This window comes from Mesoplodon bidens (genome assembly GCF_964165515.1).
Source record: "Mesoplodon bidens genome assembly, chromosome: Y".
Lineage (NCBI taxonomy): Eukaryota > Metazoa > Chordata > Mammalia > Artiodactyla > Ziphiidae > Mesoplodon > Mesoplodon bidens.
In genome coordinates, this window is record NC_138180.1 from 396,870 (window position 1) to 424,244 (window position 27,375).

A 27,375-nucleotide genomic window follows, 5' to 3' on the forward strand; every position below is an offset into this window, starting at 1 on the left:
TTGTTAAAAAAACGGGAATGGAAAAAGGCAACCCTCAGAATGGGCGAAAACGTTCACAAACGAATCAATGGACAAAGGTTTAATCTCCAATATATATAGACAGCTCATGCAGCTTAATATTAATAAAACAAACAACCCAATACAAAAATGGGCAGAAGATCTAAAGAGACGTTTCTTCAAAGAAGTCACAGAGATGGCCAAGACGCACATGAGAAGCTGCTCAACATCACTAATTATTAGAGAAATGCAAATCAAAACTACAATGAGGTAAGACCTCACACCTGTTAGAATCGGCATCATCAGATAATGTACAAACAACAAATTCTGGGGAGGGTGTGGACAAAAGGAACCCTCTTCCGCTATTGGTGGGAATGTAAATTGATACAGTCACTATGGAGAACAGTATGGAGGTTCCTTTAAAAAACTAAAAAGAGAATTACCATAGGATCCAGCAATCCCACTTCTGGGCATATACCCAGAGAAAACCATAAATCACAAAGACACATTCACCACAATGTTCATTGCAGCACTATTTACAATAGCCAGGTAATGGAAGCAACCTAAATGCCCACAGACAGCCGAATGGATAAAGATGTGGTACATATATAAAATGGAATATTACTCAGCCATAAAAAGGAATGAAACTGGGTCATTTGTAGAGAAGTTGATGGATCTAGAGACTGTCATACAGAGTGAAGTAAGTCAGAAAGAGAAAAACAAATATTGTATACTAATGCCTATATGTGGAACCTAGAAAAATGGTACAGATGAACTGGTTTGCAGGGCAGAAATGGAGACACAGAGGTAGAGAACAGACGTATGGACACAAAGTGGGGGAAGCCATGGGGTGGTGGTGGTGGGATGAGTTGGGAGATTGGGATTGACCTGTATACATGTATATGCATAAAATAGATAACTAATAATAACCTACTGTATAAAAAAATAAAGAAAATTAAATTTCAAAATTTTTAAAAATAAAATGTAAAAATAAAACAGAAAAAAAGTTCTTCCATTCACACTGATGTATATATAACAATGAATTATTTCCATGCTTATATCTATAAATACATAAAAGAGGAATAAAATCTAACTTGAACCAAAAAAGAAAAAAAAAAAAAACTGAACCTAACAGTTATACAGAGGAAAACACTACCAAGGCACTTGCTCCAGTGGTAAACAATTCTGAAATTGGTCAGAGGTGGGGAATCATCTCCCATACAGCCAGCAGCCCCACCCGCCCACGCAAGGAGCGTCCTTATTGCAAAGCTGGGAGACCGTGCCCAGGCCTCTGTGAGTAAACGTGAGCTGAGCCCCAGGCCAGATGCTGCTGAACTGTTCCCACCCTTCCCAGGTGAAACACCTGAATATGTACAAGGGCTTGAAAGCCTAGAGGGAGGGCCGTGGAGCCACACCAGCGACGGCACGCAGGCCAACTTGGTGCCTGCAGGTCAGCCAGGATGGTCCTGGCCACGGGCGCTCTTCTGGAAGCTTTCCATTGCCCTGCCTGAGATACCCCTCCTGTCCCGGCCCCCACTCCTTTTTTGCCTTCCTCACCTCAGCCCGGAGAGATATTCCAGTGGAAGTTATGGGTGACACATCCTCTCCTTTACAGGTGGCAGCCTGGCAACTCCTGCCGAAAGTCCAGCAGAGCCCCACTCACACCGGGCCACCCACAAAGCCGTGGACCCTCCCACCCTCCCACCAGCACAGCCCCGAGACTGCTGACGGGGCAGAGAATATGGAGTCAGGCACAGCTGCAGGGGCTATTGCTGCCTGGAGTGCTGTTTATATTGACCTCAACCCAGGCACACCTGGGGAGGGCTTGCCGGCAGGGTCAGGCTGCCCAGGGCAGCTAATCCTCAGCCCTCAGGGAATCACATTGCAGAAAATGGACCTCGCTAAGACAGAATATTCGCCAAGGAAAAAAAGGACACAATGCCATTTGCAGCACCGTAGATGAGTCTCGAGGTAATCACGTGACTTGGAGTAAGTCAGAAAGTGAAAGACACATATCGTATCATATCACTTATAGGTGTTACCTATAAATTGATACCAGGGCAGATATTTCCACGGAGAAGGGCAATCACAGATTCATTAAAGAAACTTATGGTTCACCAAAGGAAAGGTGTGAGGATTGAATTCATTACGATATTGGGGTTAACAGACATATACAAACACAGTAGACGTATATAATCACCAAAGACCTACGGAGTACCAAGAGAAGACTACTCAACATTCTGTCATAACGTACATGGGAAAAGGATCCCAGGAAGAACAGACATATGTATATGTGTAAAAGAACCACCTCTTGCACACCTACAACAAGCTAAACGTTGTACTCAAACTTGCTGTAATAAAAAATAAAAGATTAAATTAAAAACAAGAACAAGAAGTAGTGAGACACACTTGAGGGGCTTTCTCCTGGCACATTCCGTTCTACATGCCAATCTAGAACGCGACTTCCATTGAGGCTCTGCTGCCCTAGTAACCAGATTTGGTAAGGGAGAACTGCTGCCGCCTTGTGGCCGTTTCTCACAACTGCAGCTTTAATCCCAGCGCTAATGGTCAGTGGATATTCCAAATCATTACCGGCCTGTAAATGACACCTGCCCTGAAAACAAATCCTGGGGTCATATATCGACCAAAAAATTCAAAAGACGTCCATATTTCAAAACGACAGTTTCAAGAGGCATATTTCACGCACATTAGTGTTCTGCTTCTTTTGCTTTCTTTCTTTATTTGTTAAAAAAACGGGAATGGAAAAAGGCAACCCTCAGAATGGGCGAAAACGTTCACAAACGAATCAATGGACAAAGGTTTAATCTCCAATATATATAGACAGCTCATGCAGCTTAATATTAATAAAACAAACAACCCAATACAAAAATGGGCAGAAGATCTAAAGAGACGTTTCTTCAAAGAAGTCACAGAGATGGCCAAGACGCACATGAGAAGCTGCTCAACATCACTAATTATTAGAGAAATGCAAATCAAAACTACAATGAGGTAAGACCTCACACCTGTTAGAATCGGCATCATCAGATAATGTACAAACAACAAATTCTGGGGAGGGTGTGGACAAAAGGAACCCTCTTCCGCTATTGGTGGGAATGTAAATTGATACAGTCACTATGGAGAACAGTATGGAGGTTCCTTTAAAAAACTAAAAAGAGAATTACCATAGGATCCAGCAATCCCACTTCTGGGCATATACCCAGAGAAAACCATAAATCACAAAGACACATTCACCACAATGTTCATTGCAGCACTATTTACAATAGCCAGGTAATGGAAGCAACCTAAATGCCCACAGACAGACGAATGGATAAAGATGTGGTACATATATAAAATGGAATATTACTCAGCCATAAAAAGGAATGAAACTGGGTCATTTGTAGAGAAGTTGATGGATCTAGAGACTGTCATACAGAGTGAAGTAAGTCAGAAAGAGAAAAACAAATATTGTATACTAATGCCTATAGGTGGAACCTAGAAAAATGGTACAGATGAACTGGTTTGCAGGGCAGAAATAGAGACACAGAGGTAGAGAACAGACGTATGGACACAAAGTGGGGGAAGCCATGGGGTGGTGGTGTTGGGATGAGTTGGGAGATTGGGATTGACCTGTATACATGTATATGCATAAAATAGATAACTAATAATAACCTACTGTATAAAAAAATAAACAAAATTAAATTTCAAAATTTTTAAAAATAAAATGTAAAAATAAAACAGAAAAAAAGTTCTTCCATTCACACTGATGTATATATAACAATGAATTATTTCCATGCTTATATCTATAAATACATAAAAGAGGAATAAAATCTAACTTGAACCAAAAAAGAAAAAAAAAAAACTGAACCTAACAGTTATACAGAGGAAAACACTACCAAGGCACTTGCTCCAGTGGTAAACAATTCTGAAATTGGTCAGAGGTGGGGAATCATCTCCCATACAGCCAGCAGCCCCACCCGCCCACGCAAGGAGCGTCCTTATTGCAAAGCTGGGAGACCGTGCCCAGGCCTCTGTGAGTAAACGTGAGCTGAGCCCCAGGCCAGATGCTGCTGAACTGTTCCCACCCTTCCCAGGTGAAACACCTGAATATGTACAAGGGCTTGAAAGCCTAGAGGGAGGGCCGTGGAGCCACACCAGCGACGGCACGCAGGCCAACTTGGTGCCTGCAGGTCAGCCAGGATGGTCCTGGCCACGGGCGCTCTTCTGGAAGCTTTCCATTGCCCTGCCTGAGATACCCCTCCTGTCCCGGCCCCCACTCCTTTTTTTCCTTCCTCACCTCAGCCCGGAGAGATATTCCAGTGGAAGTTATGGGTGACACATCCTCTCCTTTACAGGTGGCAGCCTGGCAACTCCTGCCGAAAGTCCAGCAGAGCCCCACTCACACCGGGCCACCCACAAAGCCGTGGACCCTCCCACCCTCCCACCAGCACAGCCCCGAGACTGCTGACGGGGCAGAGAATATGGAGTCAGGCACAGCTGCAGGGGCTATTGCTGCCTGGAGTGCTGTTTATATTGACCTCAACCCAGGCACACCTGTGGAGGGCTTGCCGGCAGGGTCAGGCTGCCCAGGGCAGCTAATCCTCAGCCCTCAGGGAATCACATTGCAGAAAATGGACCTCGCTAAGACAGAATATTCGCCAAGGAAAAAAAGGACACAATGCCATTTGCAGCACCGTAGATGAGTCTCGAGGTAATCACGTGACTTGGAGTAAGTCAGAAAGTGAAAGACACATATCGTATCATATCACTTATAGGTGTTTCCTATAAACTGATACCAGGGCAGATATTTCCACGGAGAAGGGCAATCACAGATTCATTAAAGAAACTTATGGTTGACCAAAGGAAAGGTGTGAGGATTGAATTCATTACGATATTGGGGTTAACAGACATATACAAACACAGTAGACGTATATAATCACCAAAGACCTACGGAGTACCAAGAGAAGACTACTCAACATTCTGTCATAACGTACATGGGAAAAGGATCCCAGGAAGAACAGACATATGTATATGTGTAAAAGAACCACCTCTTGCACACCTACAACAAGCTAAACGTTGTACTCAAACTTGCTGTAATAAAAAATAAAAGATTAAATTAAAAACAAGAACAAGAAGTAGTGAGACACACTTGAGGGGCTTTCTCCTGGCACATTCCGTTCTACATTCCAATCTAGAACGCGACTTCCATTGAGGCTCTGCTGCCCTAGTAACCAGATTTGGTAAGGGAGAACTGCTGCCACCTTGTGGCCGTTTCTCACAACTGCAGCTTTAATCCCAGCGCTAATGGTCAGTGGATATTCCAAATCATTACCGGCCTGTAAATGACACCTGCCCTGAAAACAAATCCTGGGGTCATATATCGACCAAAAAATTCAAAAGACGTCCATATTTCAAAACGACAGTTTCAAGAGGCATATTTCACGCACATTAGTGTTCTGCTTCTTTGGCTTTCTTTCTTTCTTTGTTAAAAAAACGGGAATGGAAAAAGGCAACCCTCAGAATGGGCGAAAACGTTCACAAACGAATCAATGGACAAAGGTTTAATCTCCAATATATATAGACAGCTCATGCAGCTTAATATTAATAAAACAAACAACCCAATACAAAAATGGGCAGAAGATCTAAAGAGACGTTTCTTCAAAGAAGTCACAGAGATGGCCAAGACGCACATGAGAAGCTGCTCAACATCACTAATTATTAGAGAAATGCAAATCAAAACTACAATGAGGTAAGACCTCACACCTGTTAGAATCGGCATCATCAGATAATGTACAAACAACAAATTCTGGGGAGGGTGTGGACAAAAGGAACCCTCTTCCGCTATTGGTGGGAATGTAAATTGATACAGTCACTATGGAGAACAGTATGGAGGTTCCTTTAAAAAACTAAAAAGAGAATTACCATAGGATCCAGCAATCCCACTTCTGGGCATATACCCAGAGAAAACCATAAATCACAAAGACACATTCACCACAATGTTCATTGCAGCACTATTTACAATAGCCAGGTAATGGAAGCAACCTAAATGCCCACAGACAGACGAATGGATAAAGATGTGGTACATATATAAAATGGAATATTACTCAGCCATAAAAAGGAATGAAACTGGGTCATTTGTAGAGAAGTTGATGGATCTAGAGACTGTCATACAGAGTGAAGTAAGTCAGAAAGAGAAAAACAAATATTGTATACTAATGCCTATAGGTGGAACCTAGAAAAATGGTACAGATGAACTGGTTTGCAGGGCAGAAATAGAGACACAGAGGTAGAGAACAGACGTATGGACACAAAGTGGGGGAAGCCATGGGGTGGTGGTGTTGGGATGAGTTGGGAGATTGGGATTGACCTGTATACATGTATATGCATAAAATAGATAACTAATAATAACCTACTGTATAAAAAAATAAACAAAAGTAAATTTCAAAATTTTTAAAAATAAAATGTAAAAATAAAACAGAAAAAAAGTTCTTCCATTCACACTGATGTATATATAACAATGAATTATTTCCATGCTTATATCTATAAATACATAAAAGAGGAATAAAATCTAACTTGAACCAAAAAAGAAAAAAAAAAAAACTGAACCTAACAGTTATACAGAGGAAAACACTACCAAGGCACTTGCTCCAGTGGTAAACAATTCTGAAATTGGTCAGAGGTGGGGAATCATCTCCCATACAGCCAGCAGCCCCACCCGCCCACGCAAGGAGCGTCCTTATTGCAAAGCTGGGAGACCGTGCCCAGGCCTCTGTGAGTAAACGTGAGCTGAGCCCCAGGCCAGATGCTGCTGAACTGTTCCCACCCTTCCCAGGTGAAACACCTGAATATGTACAAGGGCTTGAAAGCCTAGAGGGAGGGCCGTGGAGCCACACCAGCGACGGCACGCAGGCCAACTTGGTGCCTGCAGGTCAGCCAGGATGGTCCTGGCCACGGGCGCTCTTCTGGAAGCTTTCCATTGCCCTGCCTGAGATACCCCTCCTGTCCCGGCCCCCACTCCTTTTTTTCCTTCCTCACCTCAGCCCGGAGAGATATTCCAGTGGAAGTTATGGGTGACACATCCTCTCCTTTACAGGTGGCAGCCTGGCAACTCCTGCCGAAAGTCCAGCAGAGCCCCACTCACACCGGGCCACCCACAAAGCCGTGGACCCTCCCACCCTCCCACCAGCACAGCCCCGAGACTGCTGACGGGGCAGAGAATATGGAGTCAGGCACAGCTGCAGGGGCTATTGCTGCCTGGAGTGCTGTTTATATTGACCTCAACCCAGGCACACCTGGGGAGGGCTTGCCGGCAGGGTCAGGCTGCCCAGGGCAGCTAATCCTCAGCCCTCAGGGAATCACATTGCAGAAAATGGACCTCGCTAAGACAGAATATTCGCCAAGGAAAAAAAGGACACAATGCCATTTGCAGCACCGTAGATGAGTCTCGAGGTAATCACGTGACTTGGAGTAAGTCAGAAAGTGAAAGACACATATCGTATCATATCACTTATAGGTGTTTCCTATAAACTGATACCAGGGCAGATATTTCCACGGAGAAGGGCAATCACAGATTCATTAAACAAACTTATGGTTCACCAAAGGAAAGGTGTGAGGATTGAATTCATTACGATATTGGGGTTAACAGACATATACAAACACAGTAGACGTATATAATCACCAAAGACCTACGCAGTACCAAGAGAAGACTACTCAACATTCTGTCATAACGTACATGGGAAAAGGATCCCAGGAAGAACAGACATATGTATATGTGTAAAAGAACCACCTCTTGCACACCTACAACAAGCTAAACGTTGTACTCAAACTTGCTGTAATAAAAAATAAAAGATTAAATTAAAAACAAGAACAAGAAGTAGTGAGACACACTTGAGGGGCTTTCTCCTGGCACATTCCGTTCTACATTCCAATCTAGAACGCGACTTCCATTGAGGCTCTGCTGCCCTAGTAACCAGATTTGGTAAGGGAGAACTGCTGCCACCTTGTGGCCGTTTCTCACAACTGCAGCTTTAATCCCAGCGCTAATGGTCAGTGGATATTCCGAATCATTACCGGCCTGTAAATGACACCTGCCCTGAAAACAAATCCTGGGGTCATATATCGACCAAAAAATTCAAAAGACGTCCATATTTCAAAACGACAGTTTCAAGAGGCATATTTCACGCACATTAGTGTTCTGCTTCTTTTGCTTTCTTTCTTTCTTTGTTAAAAAAACGGGAATGGGAAAAGGCAACCCTCAGAATGGGCGAAAACGTTCACAAACGAATCAATGGACAAAGGTTTAATCTCCAATATATATAGACAGCTCATGCAGCTTAATATTAATAAAACAAACAACCCAATACAAAAATGGGCAGAAGATCTAAAGAGACGTTTCTTCAAAGAAGTCACAGAGATGGCCAAGACGCACATGAGAAGCTGCTCAACATCACTAATTATTAGAGAAATGCAAATCAAAACTACAATGAGGTAAGACCTCACACCTGTTAGAATCGGCATCATCAGATAATGTACAAACAACAAATTCTGGGGAGGGTGTGGACAAAAGGAACCCTCTTCCGCTATTGGTGGGAATGTAAATTGATACAGTCACTATGGAGAACAGTATGGAGGTTCCTTTAAAAAACTAAAAAGAGAATTACCATAGGATCCAGCAATCCCACTTCTGGGCATATACCCAGAGAAAACCATAAATCACAAAGACACATTCACCACAATGTTCATTGCAGCACTATTTACAATAGCCAGGTAATGGAAGCAACCTAAATGCCCACAGACAGACGAATGGATAAAGATGTGGTACATATATAAAATGGAATATTACTCAGCCATAAAAAGGAATGAAACTGGGTCATTTGTAGAGAAGTTGATGGATCTAGAGACTGTCATACAGAGTGAAGTAAGTCAGAAAGAGAAAAACAAATATTGTATACTAATGCCTATATGTGGAACCTAGAAAAATGGTACAGATGAACTGGTTTGCAGGGCAGAAATAGAGACACAGAGGTAGAGAACAGACGTATGGACACAAAGTGGGGGAAGCCATGGGGTGGTGGTGTTGGGATGAGTAGGGAGATTGGGATTGACCTGTATACATGTATATGCATAAAATAGATAACTAATAATAACCTACTGTATAAAAAAATAAACAAAAGTAAATTTCAAAATTTTTAAAAATAAAATGTAAAAATAAAACAGAAAAAAAGTTCTTCCATTCACACTGATGTATATATAACAATGAATTATTTTGATGCTTATATCTATAAATACATAAAAGAGGAATAAAATCTAACTTGAACCAAAAAAGAAAAAAAAAAAAACTGAACCTAACAGTTATACAGAGGAAAACACTACCAAGGCACTTGCTCCAGTGGTAAACAATTCTGAAATTGGTCAGAGGTGGGGAATCATCTCCCATACAGCCAGCAGCCCCACCCGCCCACGAAAGGAGCGTCCTTATTGCAAAGCTGGGAGACCGTGCCCAGGCTTCTGTGAGTAAACGTGAGCTGAGCCCCAGGCCAGATGCTGCTGAACTGTTCCCACCCTTCCCAGGTGAAACACCTGAATATGTACAAGGGCTTGAAAGCCTAGAGGGAGGGCCGTGGAGCCACACCAGCGACGGCACGCAGGCCAACTTGGTGCCTGCAGGTCAGCCAGGATGGTCCTGGCCACGGGCGCTCTTCTGGAAGCTTTCCATTGCCCTGCCTGAGATACCCCTCCTGTCCCGGCCCCCACTCCTTTTTTGCCTTCCTCACCTCAGCCCAGAGAGATATTCCAGTGGAAGTTATGGGTGACACATCCTCTCCTTTACAGGTGGCAGCCTGGCAACTCCTGCCGAAAGTCCAGCAGAGCCCCACTCACACCGGGCCACCCACAAAGCCGTGGACCCTCCCACCCTCCCAACAGCACAGCCCCGAGACTGCTGACGGGGCAGAGAATATGGAGTCAGGCACAGCTGCAGGGGCTATTGCTGCCTGGAGTGCTGTTTATATTGACCTCAACCCAGGCACACCTGGGGAGGGCTTGCCGGCAGGGTCAGGCTGCCCAGGGCAGCTAATCCTCAGCCCTCAGGGAATCACATTGCAGAAAATGGACCTCGCTAAGACAGAATATTCGCCAAGGAAAAAAAGGACACAATGCCATTTGCAGCACCGTAGATGAGTCTCGAGGTAATCACGTGACTTGGAGTAAGTCAGAAAGTGAAAGACACATATCGTATCATATCACTTATAGGTGTTACCTATAAACTGATACCAGGGCAGATATATCCACGGAGAAGGGCAATCACAGATTCATTAAACAAACTTATGGTTCACCAAAGGAAAGGTGTGAGGATTGAATTCATTACGATATTGGGGTTAACAGACATATACAAACACAGTAGACGTATATAATCACCAAAGACCTACGCAGTACCAAGAGAAGACTACTCAACATTCTGTCATAACGTACATGGGAAAAGGATCCCAGGAAGAACAGACATATGTATATGTGTAAAAGAACCACCTCTTGCACACCTACAACAAGCTAAACGTTGTACTCAAACTTGCTGTAATAAAAAATAAAAGATTAAATTAAAAACAAGAACAAGAAGTAGTGAGACACACTTGAGGGGCTTTCTCCTGGCACATTCCGTTCTACATGCCAATCTAGAACGCGACTTCCATTGAGGCTCTGCTGCCCTAGTAACCAGATTTGGTAAGGGAGAACTGCTGCCACCTTGTGGCCGTTTCTCACAACTGCAGCTTTAATCCCAGCGCTAATGGTCAGTGGATATTCCGAATCATTACCGGCCTGTAAATGACACCTGCCCTGAAAACAAATCCTGGGGTCATATATCGACCAAAAAATTCAAAAGACGTCCATATTTCAAAACGACAGTTTCAAGAGGCATATTTCACGCACATTAGTGTTCTGCTTCTTTTGCTTTCTTTCTTTCTTTGTTAAAAAAACGGGAATGGAAAAAGGCAACCCTCAGAATGGGCGAAAACGTTCACAAACGAATCAATGGACAAAGGTTTAATCTCCAATATATATAGACAGCTCATGCAGCTTAATATTAATAAAACAAACAACCCAATACAAAAATGGGCAGAAGATCTAAAGAGACGTTTCTTCAAAGAAGTCACAGAGATGGCCAAGACGCACATGAGAAGCTGCTCAACATCACTAATTATTAGAGAAATGCAAATCAAAACTACAATGAGGTAAGACCTCACACCTGTTAGAATCGGCATCATCAGATAATGTACAAACAACAAATTCTGGGGAGGGTGTGGACAAAAGGAACCCTCTTCCGCTATTGGTGGGAATGTAAATTGATACAGTCACTATGGAGAACAGTATGGAGGTTCCTTTAAAAAACTAAAAAGAGAATTACCATAGGATCCAGCAATCCCATTTCTGGGCATATACCCAGAGAAAACCATAAATCACAAAGACACATTCACCACAATGTTCATTGCAGCACTATTTACAATAGCCAGGTAATGGAAGCAACCTAAATGCCCACAGACAGACGAATGGATAAAGATGTGGTACATATATAAAATGGAATATTACTCAGCCATAAAAAGGAATGAAACTGGGTCATTTGTAGAGAAGTTGATGGATCTAGAGACTGTCATACAGAGTGAAGTAAGTCAGAAAGAGAAAAACAAATATTGTATACTAATGCCTATATGTGGAACCTAGAAAAATGGTACAGATGAACTGGTTTGAGGGCAGAAATAGAGACACAGAGGTAGAGAACAGACGTATGGACACAAAGTGGGGGAAGCCATGGGGTGGTGGTGGTGGGATGAGTTGGGACATTGGGATTGACCTGTATACATGTATATGCATAAAATAGATAACTAATAATAACCTACTGTATAAAAAAATAAACAAAAGTAAATTTCAAAATTTTTAAAAATAAAATGTAAAAATAAAACAGAAAAAAAGTTCTTCCATTCACACTGATGTATATATAACAATGAATTATTTCCATGCTTATATCTATAAATACATAAAAGAGGAATAAAATCTAACTTGAACCAAAAAAGAAAAAAAAAAAAACTGAACCTAACAGTTATACAGAGGAAAACACTACCAAGGCACTTGCTCCAGTGGTAAACAATTCTGAAATTGGTCAGAGGTGGGGAATCATCTCCCATACAGCCAGCAGCCCCACCCGCCCACGAAAGGAGCGTCCTTATTGCAAAGTTGGGAGACCGTGCCCAGGCTTCTGTGAGTAAATGTTAGCTGAGCCCCAGGCCAGATGCTGCTGAACTGTTCCCACCCTTCCCAGGTGAAACACCTGAATATGTACAAGGGCTTGAAAGCCTAGAGGGAGGGCCGTGGAGCCACACCAGCGACGGCACGCAGGCCAACTTGGTGCCTGCAGGTCAGCCAGGATGGTCCTGGCCACGGGCGCTCTTCTGGAAGCTTTCCATTGCCCTGCCTGAGATACCCCTCCTGTCCCGGCCCCCACTCCTTTTTTGCCTTCCTCACCTCAGCCCGGAGAGATATTCCAGTGGAAGTTATGGGTGACACATCCTCTCCTTTACAGGTGGCAGCCTGGCAACTCCTGCCGAAAGTCCAGCAGAGCCCCACTCACACCGGGCCACCCACAAAGCCGTGGACCCTCCCACCCTCCCACCAGCACAGCCCCGAGACTGCTGACGGGGCAGAGAATATGGAGTCAGGCACAGCTGCAGGGGCTATTGCTGCCTGGAGTGCTGTTTATATTGACCTCAACCCAGGCACACCTGGGGAGGGCTTGCCGGCAGGGTCAGGCTGCCCAGGGCAGCTAATCCTCAGCCCTCAGGGAATCACATTGCAGAAAATGGACCTCGCTAAGACAGAATATTCGCCAAGGAAAAAAAGGACACAATGCCATTTGCAGCACCGTAGATGAGTCTCGAGGTAATCACGTGACTTGGAGTAAGTCAGAAAGTGAAAGACACATATCGTATCATATCACTTATAGGTGTTACCTATAAACTGATACCAGGGCAGATATATCCACGGAGAAGGGCAATCACAGATTCATTAAACAAACTTATGGTTCACCAAAGGAAAGGTGTGAGGATTGAATTCATTACGATATTGGGGTTAACAGACATATACAAACACAGTAGACGTATATAATCACCAAAGACCTACGCAGTACCAAGAGAAGACTACTCAACATTCTGTCATAACGTACATGGGAAAAGGATCCCAGGAAGAACAGACATATGTATATGTGTAAAAGAACCACCTCTTGCACACCTACAACAAGCTAAACGTTGTACTCAAACTTGCTGTAATAAAAAATAAAAGATTAAATTAAAAACAAGAACAAGAAGTAGTGAGACACACTTGAGGGGCTTTCTCCTGGCACATTCCGTTCTACATTCCAATCTAGAACGCGACTTCCATTGAGGCTCTGCTGCCCTAGTAACCAGATTTGGTAAGGGAGAACTGCTGCCACCTTGTGGCCGTTTCTCACAACTGCAGCTTTAATCCCAGCGCTAATGGTCAGTGGATATTCCGAATCATTACCGGCCTGTAAATGACACCTGCCCTGAAAACAAATCCTGGGGTCATATATCGACCAAAAAATTCAAAAGACGTCCATATTTCAAAACGACAGTTTCAAGAGGCATATTTCACGCACATTAGTGTTCTGCTTCTTTGGCTTTCTTTCTTTCTTTGTTAAAAAAACGGGAATGGAAAAAGGCAACCCTCAGAATGGGCGAAAACGTTCACAAACGAATCAATGGACAAAGGTTTAATCTCCAATATATATAGACAGCTCATGCAGCTTAATATTAATAAAACAAACAACCCAATACAAAAATGGGCAGAAGATCTAAAGAGACGTTTCTTCAAAGAAGTCACAGAGATGGCCAAGACGCACATGAGAAGCTGCTCAACATCACTAATTATTAGAGAAATGCAAATCAAAACTACAATGAGGTAAGACCTCACACCTGTTAGAATCGGCATCATCAGATAATGTACAAACAACAAATTCTGGGGAGGGTGTGGACAAAAGGAACCCTCTTCCGCTATTGGTGGGAATGTAATTGATACAGTCACTATGGAGAACAGTATGGAGGTTCCTTTAAAAAACTAAAAAGAGAATTACCATAGGATCCAGCAATCCCACTTCTGGGCATATACCCAGAGAAAACCATAAATCACAAAGACACATTCACCACAATGTTCATTGCAGCACTATTTACAATAGCCAGGTAATGGAAGCAACCTAAATGCCCACAGACAGACGAATGGATAAAGATGTGGTACATATATAAAATGGAATATTACTCAGCCATAAAAAGGAATGAAACTGGGTCATTTGTAGAGAAGTTGATGGATCTAGAGACTGTCATACAGAGTGAAGTAAGTCAGAAAGAGAAAAACAAATATTGTATACTAATGCCTATATGTGGAACCTAGAAAAATGGTACAGATGAACTGGTTTGCAGGGCAGAAATAGAGACACAGAGGTAGAGAACAGACGTATGGACACAAAGTGGGGGAAGCCATGGGGTGGTGGTGGTGGGATGAGTTGGGACATTGGGATTGACCTGTATACATGTATATGCATAAAATAGATAACTAATAATAACCTACTGTATAAAAAAATAAACAAAATTAAATTTCAAAATTTTTAAAAATAAAATGTAAAAATAAAACAGAAAAAAAGTTCTTCCATTCACACTGATGTATATATAACAATGAATTATTTCCATGCTTATATCTATAAATACATAAAAGAGGAATAAAATCTAACTTGAACCAAAAAAGAAAAAAAAAAAAAAACTGAACCTAACAGTTATACAGAGGAAAACACTACCAAGGCACTTGCTCCAGTGGTAAACAATTCTGAAATTGGTCAGAGGTGGGGAATCATCTCCCATACAGCCAGCAGCCCCACCCGCCCACGCAAGGAGCGTCCTTATTGCAAAGCTGGGAGACCGTGCCCAGGCCTCTGTGAGTAAACGTGAGCTGAGCCCCAGGCCAGATGCTGCTGAACTGTTCCCACCCTTCCCAGGTGAAACACCTGAATATGTACAAGGGCTTGAAAGCCTAGAGGGAGGGCCGTGGAGCCACACCAGCGACGGCACGCAGGCCAACTTGGTGCCTGCAGGTCAGCCAGGATGGTCCTGGCCACGGGCGCTCTTCTGGAAGCTTTCCATTGCCCTGCCTGAGATACCCCTCCTGTCCCGGCCCCCACTCCTTTTTTTCCTTCCTCACCTCAGCCCGGAGAGATATTCCAGTGGAAGTTATGGGTGACACATCCTCTTCTTTACAGGTGGCAGCCTGGCAACTCCTGCCGAAAGTCCAGCAGAGCCCCACTCACACCGGGCCACCCACAAAGCCGTGGACCCTCCCACCCTCCCACCAGCACAGCCCCGAGACTGCTGACGGGGCAGAGAATATGGAGTCAGGCACAGCTGCAGGGGCTATTGCTGCCTGGAGTGCTGTTTATATTGACCTCAACCCAGGCACACCTGGGGAGGGCTTGCCGGCAGGGTCAGGCTGCCCAGGGCAGCTAATCCTCAGCCCTCAGGGAATCACATTGCAGAAAATGGACCTCGCTAAGACAGAATATTCGCCAAGGAAAAAAAGGACACAATGCCATTTGCAGCACCGTAGATGAGTCTCGAGGTAATCACGTGACTTGGAGTAAGTCAGAAAGTGAAAGACACATATCGTATCATATCACTTATAGGTGTTTCCTATAAACTGATACCAGGGCAGATATATCCACGGAGAAGGGCAATCACAGATTCATTAAACAAACTTATGGTTCACCAAAGGAAAGGTGTGAGGATTGAATTCATTACGATATTGGGGTTAACAGACATATACAAACACAGTAGACGTATATAATCACCAAAGACCTACGGAGTACCAAGAGAAGACTACTCAACATTCTGTCATAACGTACATGGGAAAAGGATCCCAGGAAGAACAGACATATGTATATGTGTAAAAGAACCACCTCTTGCACACCTACAACAAGCTAAACGTTGTACTCAAACTTGCTGTAATAAAAAATAAAAGATTAAATTAAAAACAAGAACAAGAAGTAGTGAGACACACTTGAGGGGCTTTCTCCTGGCACATTCCGTTCTACATGCCAATCTAGAACGCGACTTCCATTGAGGCTCTGCTGCCCTAGTAACCAGATTTGGTAAGGGAGAACTGCTGCCACCTTGTGGCCGTTTCTCACAACTGCAGCTTTAATCCCAGCGCTAATGGTCAGTGGATATTCCGAATCATTACCGGCCTGTAAATGACACCTGCCCTGAAAACAAATCCTGGGGTCATATATCGACCAAAAAATTCAAAAGACGTCCATATTTCAAAACGACAGTTTCAAGAGGCATATTTCACGCACATTAGTGTTCTGCTTCTTTGGCTTTCTTTCTTTCTTTGTTAAAAAAACGGGAATGGAAAAAGGCAACCCTCAGAATGGGCGAAAACGTTCACAAACGAATCAATGGACAAAGGTTTAATCTCCAATATATATAGACAGCTCATGCAGCTTAATATTAATAAAACAAACAACCCAATACAAAAATGGGCAGAAGATCTAAAGAGACGTTTCTTCAAAGAAGTCACAGAGATGGCCAAGACGCACATGAGAAGCTGCTCAACATCACTAATTATTAGAGAAATGCAAATCAAAACTACAATGAGGTAAGACCTCACACCTGTTAGAATCGGCATCATCAGATAATGTACAAACAACAAATTCTGGGGAGGGTGTGGACAAAAGGAACCCTCTTCCGCTATTGGTGGGAATGTAAATTGATACAGTCACTATGGAGAACAGTATGGAGGTTCCTTTAAAAAACTAAAAAGAGAATTACCATAGGATCCAGCAATCCCACTTCTGGGCATATACCCAGAGAAAACCATAAATCACAAAGACACATTCACCACAATGTTCATTGCAGCACTATTTACAATAGCCAGGTAATGGAAGCAACCTAAATGCCCACAGACAGACGAATGGATAAAGATGTGGTACATATATAAAATGGAATATTACTCAGCCATAAAAAGGAATGAAACTGGGTCATTTGTAGAGAAGTTGATGGATCTAGAGACTGTCATACAGAGTGAAGTAAGTCAGAAAGAGAAAAACAAATATTGTATACTAATGCCTATATGTGGAACCTAGAAAAATGGTACAGATGAACTGGTTTGCAGGGCAGAAATAGAGACACAGAGGTAGAGAACAGACGTATGGACACAAAGTGGGGGAAGCCATGGGGTGGTGGTGGTGGGATGAGTTGGGAGATTGGGATTGACCTGTATACATGTATATGCATAAAATAGATAACTAATAATAACCTACTGTATAAAAAAATAAACAAAAGTAAATTTCAAAATTTTTAAAAATAAAATGTAAAAATAAAACAGAAAAAAAGTTCTTCCATTCACACTGATGTATATATAACAATGAATTATTTCCATGCTTATATCTATAAATACATAAAAGAGGAATAAAATCTAACTTGAACCAAAAAAGAAAAAAAAAAACTGAACCTAACAGTTATACAGAGGAAAACACTACCAAGGCACTTGCTCCAGTGGTAAACAATTCTGAAATTGGTCAGAGGTGGGGAATCATCTCCCATACAGCCAGCAGCCCCACCCGCCCACGCAAGGAGCGTCCTTATTGCAAAGCTGGGAGACCGTGCCCAGGCCTCTGTGAGTAAACGTGAGCTGAGCCCCAGGCCAGATGCTGCTGAACTGTTCCCACCCTTCCCAGGTGAAACACCTGAATATGTACAAGGGCTTGAAAGCCTAGAGGGAGGGCCGTGGAGCCACACCAGCGACGGCACGCAGGCCAACTTGGTGCCTGCAGGTCAGCCAGGATGGTCCTGGCCACGGGCGCTCTTCTGGAAGCTTTCCATTGCCCTGCCTGAGATACCCCTCCTGTCCCGGCCCCCACTCCTTTTTTTCCTTCCTCACCTCAGCCCGGAGAGATATTCCAGTGGAAGTTATGGGTGACACATCCTCTTCTTTACAGGTGGCAGCCTGGCAACTCCTGCCGAAAGTCCAGCAGAGCCCCACTCACACCGGGCCACCCACAAAGCCGTGGACCCTCCCACCCTCCCACCAGCACAGCCCCGAGACTGCTGACGGGGCAGAGAATATGGAGTCAGGCACAGCTGCAGGGGCTATTGCTGCCTGGAGTGCTGTTTATATTGACCTCAACCCAGGCACACCTGGGGAGGGCTTGCCGGCAGGGTCAGGCTGCCCAGGGCAGCTAATCCTCAGCCCTCAGGGAATCACATTGCAGAAAATGGACCTCGCTAAGACAGAATATTCGCCAAGGAAAAAAAGGACACAATGCCATTTGCAGCACCGTAGATGAGTCTCGAGGTAATCACGTGACTTGGAGTAAGTCAGAAAGTGAAAGACACATATCGTATCATATCACTTATAGGTGTTTCCTATAAACTGATACCAGGGCAGATATTTCCACGGAGAAGGGCAATCACAGATTCATTAAAGAAACTTATGGTTCACCAAAGGAAAGGTGTGAGGATTGAATTCATTACGATATTGGGGTTAACAGACATATACAAACACAGTAGACGTATATAATCACCAAAGACCTACGGAGTACCAAGAGAAGACTACTCAACATTCTGTCATAACGTACATGGGAAAAGGATCCCAGGAAGAACAGACATATGTATATGTGTAAAAGAACCACCTCTTGCACACCTACAACAAGCTAAACGTTGTACTCAAACTTGCTGTAATAAAAAATAAAAGATTAAATTAAAAACAAGAACAAGAAGTAGTGAGACACACTTGAGGGGCTTTCTCCTGGCACATTCCGTTCTACATGCCAATCTAGAACGCGACTTCCATTGAGGCTCTGCTGCCCTAGTAACCAGATTTGGTAAGGGAGAACTGCTGCCACCTTGTGGCCGTTTCTCACAACTGCAGCTTTAATCCCAGCGCTAATGGTCAGTGGATATTCCGAATCATTACCGGCCTGTAAATGACACCTGCCCTGAAAACAAATCCTGGGGTCATATATCGACCAAAAAATTCAAAAGACGTCCATATTTCAAAACGACAGTTTCAAGAGGCATATTTCACGCACATTAGTGTTCTGCTTCTTTGGCTTTCTTTCTTTCTTTGTTAAAAAAACGGGAATGGAAAAAGGCAACCCTCAGAATGGGCGAAAACGTTCACAAACGAATCAATGGACAAAGGTTTAATCTCCAATATATATAGACAGCTCATGCAGCTTAATATTAATAAAACAAACAACCCAATACAAAAATGGGCAGAAGATCTAAAGAGACGTTTCTTCAAAGAAGTCACAGAGATGGCCAAGACGCACATGAGAAGCTGCTCAACATCACTAATTATTAGAGAAATGCAAATCAAAACTACAATGAGGTAAGACCTCACACCTGTTAGAATCGGCATCATCAGATAATGTACAAACAACAAATTCTGGGGAGGGTGTGGACAAAAGGAACCCTCTTCCGCTATTGGTGGGAATGTAAATTGATACAGTCACTATGGAGAACAGTATGGAGGTTCCTTTAAAAAACTAAAAAGAGAATTACCATAGGATCCAGCAATCCCACTTCTGGGCATATATCCAGAGAAAACCATAAATCACAAAGACACATTCACCACAATGTTCATTGCAGCACTATTTACAATAGCCAGGTAATGGAAGCAACCTAAATGCCCACAGACAGACGAATGGATAAAGATGTGGTACATATATAAAATGGAATATTACTCAGCCATAAAAAGGAATGAAACTGGGTCATTTGTAGAGAAGTTGATGGATCTAGAGACTGTCATACAGAGTGAAGTAAGTCAGAAAGAGAAAAACAAATATTGTATACTAATGCCTATATGTGGAACCTAGAAAAATGGTACAGATGAACTGGTTTGCAGGGCAGAAATAGAGACACAGAGGTAGAGAACAGACGTATGGACACAAAGTGGGGGAAGCCATGGGGTGGTGGTGTTGGGATGAGTTGGGAGATTGGGATTGACCTGTATACATGTATATGCATAAAATAGATAACTAATAATAACCTACTGTATAAATAATAAACAAAAGTAAATTTCAAAATTTTTAAAAATAAAATGTAAAAATAAAACAGAAAAAAAGTTCTTCCATTCACACTGATGTATATATAACAATGAATTATTTCCATGCTTATATCTATAAATACATAAAAGAGGAATAAAATCTAACTTGAACCAAAAAAGAAAAAAAAAAAAACTGAACCTAACAGTTATACAGAGGAAAACACTACCAAGGCACTTGCTCCAGTGGTAAACAATTCTGAAATTGGTCAGAGGTGGGGAATCATCTCCCATACAGCCAGCAGCCCCACCCGCCCACGCAAGGAGCGTCCTTATTGCAAAGCTGGGAGACCGTGCCCAGGCCTCTGTGAGTAAACGTGAGCTGAGCCCCAGGCCAGATGCTGCTGAACTGTTCCCACCCTTCCCAGGTGAAACACCTGAATATGTACAAGGGCTTGAAAGCCTAGAGGGAGGGCCGTGGAGCCACACCAGCGACGGCACGCAGGCCAACTTGGTGCCTGCAGGTCAGCCAGGATGGTCCTGGCCACGGGCGCTCTTCTGGAAGCTTTCCATTGCCCTGCCTGAGATACCCCTCCTGTCCCGGCCCCCACTCCTTTTTTTCCTTCCTCACCTCAGCCCGGAGAGATATTCCAGTGGAAGTTATGGGTGACACATCCTCTCCTTTACAGGTGGCAGCCTGGCAACTCCTGCCGAAAGTCCAGCAGAGCCCCACTCACACCGGGCCACCCACAAAGCCGTGGACCCTCCCACCCTCCCACCAGCACAGCCCCGAGACTGCTGACGGGGCAGAGAATATGGAGTCAGGCACAGCTGCAGGGGCTATTGCTGCCTGGAGTGCTGTTTATATTGACCTCAACCCAGGCACACCTGGGGAGGGCTTGCCGGCAGGGTCAGGCTGCCCAGGGCAGCTAATCCTCAGCCCTCAGGGAATCACATTGCAGAAAATGGACCTCGCTAAGACAGAATATTCGCCAAGGAAAAAAAGGACACAATGCCATTTGCAGCACCGTAGATGAGTCTCGAGGTAATCACGTGACTTGGAGTAAGTCAGAAAGTGAAAGACACATATCGTATCATATCACTTATAGGTGTTACCTATAAACTGATACCAGGGCAGATATTTCCACGGAGAAGGGCAATCACAGATTCATTAAACAAACTTATGGTTCACCAAAGGAAAGGTGTGAGGATTGAATTCATTACGATATTGGGGTTAACAGACATATACAAACACAGTAGACGTATATAATCACCAAAGACCTACGGAGTACCAAGAGAAGACTACTCAACATTCTGTCATAACGTACATGGGAAAAGGATCCCAGGAAGAACAGACATATGTACATGTGTAAAAGAACCACCTCTTGCACACCTACAACAAGCTAAACGTTGTACTCAAACTTGCTGTAATAAAAAATAAAAGATTAAATTAAAAACAAGAACAAGAAGTAGTGAGACACACTTGAGGGGCTTTCTCCTGGCACATTCCGTTCTACATGCCAATCTAGAACACGACTTCCATTGAGGCTCTGCTGCCCTAGTAACCAGATTTGGTAAGGGAGAACTGCTGCCACCTTGTGGCCGTTTCTCACAACTGCAGCTTTAATCCCAGCGCTAATGGTCAGTGGATATTCCAAATCATTACCGGCCTGTAAATGACACCTGCCCTGAAAACAAATCCTGGGGTCATATATCGACCAAAAAATTCAAAAGACGTCCATATTTCAAAACGACAGTTTCAAGAGGCATATTTCACGCACATTAGTGTTCTGCTTCTTTTGCTTTCTTTCTTTCTTTGTTAAAAAAACGGGAATGGAAAAAGGCAACCCTCAGAATGGGCGAAAACGTTCACAAACGAATCAATGGACAAAGGTTTAATCTCCAATATATATAGACAGCTCATGCAGCTTAATATTAATAAAACAAACAACCCAATACAAAAATGGGCAGAAGATCTAAAGAGACGTTTCTTCAAAGAAGTCACAGAGATGGCCAAGACGCACATGAGAAGCTGCTCAACATCACTAATTATTAGAGAAATGCAAATCAAAACTACAATGAGGTAAGACCTCACACCTGTTAGAATCGGCATCATCAGATAATGTACAAACAACAAATTCTGGGGAGGGTGTGGACAAAAGGAACCCTCTTCCGCTATTGGTGGGAATGTAAATTGATACAGTCACTATGGAGAACAGTATGGAGGTTCCTTTAAAAAACTAAAAAGAGAATTACCATAGGATCCAGCAATCCCACTTCTGGGCATATACCCAGAGAAAACCATAAATCACAAAGACACATTCACCACAATGTTCATTGCAGCACTATTTACAATAGCCAGGTAATGGAAGCAACCTAAATGCCCACAGACAGACGAATGGATAAAGATGTGGTACATATATAAAATGGAATATTACTCAGCCATAAAAAGGAATGAAACTGGGTCATTTGTAGAGAAGTTGATGGATCTAGAGACTGTCATACAGAGTGAAGTAAGTCAGAAAGAGAAAAACAAATATTGTATACTAATGCCTATATGTGGAACCTAGAAAAATGGTACAGATGAACTGGTTTGCAGGGCAGAAATAGAGACACAGAGGTAGAGAACAGACGTATGGACACAAAGTGGGGGAAGCCATGGGGTGGTGGTGTTGGGATGAGTTGGGAGATTGGGATTGACCTGTATACATGTATATGCATAAAATAGATAACTAATAATAACCTACTGTATAAATAATAAACAAAAGTAAATTTCAAAATTTTTAAAAATAAAATGTAAAAATAAAACAGAAAAAAAGTTCTTCCATTCACACTGATGTATATATAACAATGAATTATTTCCATGCTTATATCTATAAATACATAAAAGAGGAATAAAATCTAACTTGAACCAAAAAAGAAAAAAAAAAAAACTGAACCTAACAGTTATACAGAGGAAAACACTACCAAGGCACTTGCTCCAGTGGTAAACAATTCTGAAATTGGTCAGAGGTGGGGAATCATCTCCCATACAGCCAGCAGCCCCACCCGCCCACGCAAGGAGCGTCCTTATTGCAAAGCTGGGAGACCGTGCCCAGGCCTCTGTGAGTAAACGTGAGCTGAGCCCCAGGCCAGATGCTGCTGAACTGTTCCCACCCTTCCCAGGTGAAACACCTGAATATGTACAAGGGCTTGAAAGCCTAGAGGGAGGGCCGTGGAGCCACACCAGCGACGGCACGCAGGCCAACTTGGTGCCTGCAGGTCAGCCAGGATGGTCCTGGCCACGGGCGCTCTTCTGGAAGCTTTCCATTGCCCTGCCTGAGATACCCCTCCTGTCCCGGCCCCCACTCCTTTTTTGCCTTCCTCACCTCAGCCCGGAGAGATATTCCAGTGGAAGTTACGGGTGACACATCCTCTCCTTTACAGGTGGCAGCCTGGCAACTCCTGCCGAAAGTCCAGCAGAGCCCCACTCACACCGGGCCACCCACAAAGCCGTGGACCCTCCCACCCTCCCACCAGCACAGCCCCGAGACTGCTGACGGGGCAGAGAATATGGAGTCAGGCACAGCTGCAGGGGCTATTGCTGCCTGGAGTGCTGTTTATATTGACCTCAACCCAGGCACACCTGGGGAGGGCTTGCCGGCAGGGTCAGGCTGCCCAGGGCAGCTAATCCTCAGCCCTCAGGGAATCACATTGCAGAAAATGGACCTCGCTAAGACAGAATATTCGCCAAGGAAAAAAAGGACACAATGCCATTTGCAGCACCGTAGATGAGTCTCGAGGTAATCACGTGACTTGGAGTAAGTCAGAAAGTGAAAGACACATATCGTATCATATCACTTATAGGTGTTACCTATAAATTGATACCAGGGCAGATATTTCCACGGAGAAGGGCAATCACAGATTCATTAAAGAAACTTATGGTTCACCAAAGGAAAGGTGTGAGGATTGAATTCATTACGATATTGGGGTTAACAGACATATACAAACACAGTAGACGTATATAATCACCAAAGACCTACGGAGTACCAAGAGAAGACTACTCAACATTCTGTCATAACGTACATGGGAAAAGGATCCCAGGAAGAACAGACATATGTATATGTGTAAAAGAACCACCTCTTGCACACCTACAACAAGCTAAACGTTGTACTCAAACTTGCTGTAATAAAAAATAAAAGATTAAATTAAAAACAAGAACAAGAAGTAGTGAGACACACTTGAGGGGCTTTCTCCTGGCACATTCCGTTCTACATGCCAATCTAGAACGCGACTTCCATTGAGGCTCTGCTGCCCTAGTAACCAGATTTGGTAAGGGAGAACTGCTGCCACCTTGTGGCCGTTTCTCACAACTGCAGCTTTAATCCCAGCGCTAATGGTCAGTGGATATTCCAAATCATTACCGGCCTGTAAATGACACCTGCCCTGAAAACAAATCCTGGGGTCATATATCGACCAAAAAATTCAAAAGACGTCCATATTTCAAAACGACAGTTTCAAGAGGCATATTTCACGCACATTAGTGTTCTGCTTCTTTGGCTTTCTTTCTTTCTTTGTTAAAAAAACGGGAATGGAAAAAGGCAACCCTCAGAATGGGCGAAAACGTTCACAAACGAATCAATGGACAAAGGTTTAATCTCCAATATATATAGACAGCTCATGCAGCTTAATATTAATAAAACAAACAACCCAATACAAAAATGGGCAGAAGATCTAAAGAGACGTTTCTTCAAAGAAGTCACAGAGATGGCCAAGACGCACATGAGAAGCTGCTCAACATCACTAATTATTAGAGAAATGCAAATCAAAACTACAATGAGGTAAGACCTCACACCTGTTAGAATCGGCATCATCAGATAATGTACAAACAACAAATTCTGGGGAGGGTGTGGACAAAAGGAACCCTCTTCCGCTATTGGTGGGAATGTAAATTGATACAGTCACTATGGAGAACAGTATGGAGGTTCCTTTAAAAAACTAAAAAGAGAATTACCATAGGATCCAGCAATCCCACTTCTGGGCATATACCCAGAGAAAACCATAAATCACAAAGACACATTCACCACAATGTTCATTGCAGCACTATTTACAATAGCCAGGTAATGGAAGCAACCTAAATGCCCACAGACAGACGAATGGATAAAGATGTGGTACATATATAAAATGGAATATTACTCAGCCATAAAAAGGAATGAAACTGGGTCATTTGTAGAGAAGTTGATGGATCTAGAGACTGTCATACAGAGTGAAGTAAGTCAGAAAGAGAAAAACAAATATTGTATACTAATGCCTATATGTGGAACCTAGAAAAATGGTACAGATGAACTGGTTTGCAGGGCAGAAATAGAGACACAGAGGTAGAGAACAGACGTATGGACACAAAGTGGGGGAAGCCATGGGGTGGTGGTGTTGGGATGAGTTGGGAGATTGGGATTGACCTGTATACATGTATATGCATAAAATAGATAACTAATAATAACCTACTGTATAAATAATAAACAAAAGTAAATTTCAAAATTTTTAAAAATAAAATGTAAAAATAAAACAGAAAAAAAGTTCTTCCATTCACACTGATGTATATATAACAATGAATTATTTCCATGCTTATATCTATAAATACATAAAAGAGGAATAAAATCTAACTTGAACCAAAAAAGAAAAAAAAAAAAACTGAACCTAACAGTTATACAGAGGAAAACACTACCAAGGCACTTGCTCCAGTGGTAAACAATTCTGAAATTGGTCAGAGGTGGGGAATCATCTCCCATACAGCCAGCAGCCCCACCCGCCCACGCAAGGAGCGTCCTTATTGCAAAGCTGGGAGACCGTGCCCAGGCCTCTGTGAGTAAACGTGAGCTGAGCCCCAGGCCAGATGCTGCTGAACTGTTCCCACCCTTCCCAGGTGAAACACCTGAATATGTACAAGGGCTTGAAAGCCTAGAGGGAGGGCCGTGGAGCCACACCAGCGACGGCACGCAGGCCAACTTGGTGCCTGCAGGTCAGCCAGGATGGTCCTGGCCACGGGCGCTCTTCTGGAAGCTTTCCATTGCCCTGCCTGAGATACCCCTCCTGTCCCGGCCCCCACTCCTTTTTTTCCTTCCTCACCTCAGCCCGGAGAGATATTCCAGTGGAAGTTATGGGTGACACATCCTCTCCTTTACAGGTGGCAGCCTGGCAACTCCTGCCGAAAGTCCAGCAGAGCCCCACTCACACCGGGCCACCCACAAAGCCGTGGACCCTCCCACCCTCCCACCAGCACAGCCCCGAGACTGCTGACGGGGCAGAGAATATGGAGTCAGGCACAGCTGCAGGGGCTATTGCTGCCTGGAGTGCTGTTTATATTGACCTCAACCCAGGCACACCTGGGGAGGGCTTGCCGGCAGGGTCAGGCTGCCCAGGGCAGCTAATCCTCAGCCCTCAGGGAATCACATTGCAGAAAATGGACCTCGCTAAGACAGAATATTCGCCAAGGAAAAAAAGGACACAATGCCTTTCGCAGCACCGTAGATGAGTCTCGAGGTAATCACGTGACTTGGAGTAAGTCAGAAAGTGAAAGACACATATCGTATCATATCACTTATAGGTGTTACCTATAAATTGATACCAGGGCAGATATTTCCACGGAGAAGGGCAATCACAGATTCATTAAAGAAACTTATGGTTCACCAAAGGAAAGGTGTGAGGATTGAATTCATTACGATATTGGGGTTAACAGACATATACAAACACAGTAGACGTATATAATCACCAAAGACCTACGGAGTACCAAGAGAAGACTACTCAACATTCTGTCATAACGTACATGGGAAAAGGATCCCAGGAAGAACAGACATATGTATATGTGTAAAAGAACCACCTCTTGCACACCTACAACAAGCTAAACGTTGTACTCAAACTTGCTGTAATAAAAAATAAAAGATTAAATTAAAAACAAGAACAAGAAGTAGTGAGACACACTTGAGGGGCTTTCTCCTGGCACATTCCGTTCTACATGCCAATCTAGAACGCGACTTCCATTGAGGCTCTGCTGCCCTAGTAACCAGATTTGGTAAGGGAGAACTGCTGCCACCTTGTGGCCGTTTCTCACAACTGCAGCTTTAATCCCAGCGCTAATGGTCAGTGGATATTCCAAATCATTACCGGCCTGTAAATGACACCTGCCCTGAAAACAAATCCTGGGGTCATATATCGACCAAAAAATTCAAAAGACGTCCATATTTCAAAACGACAGTTTCAAGAGGCATATTTCACGCACATTAGTGTTCTGCTTCTTTGGCTTTCTTTCTTTCT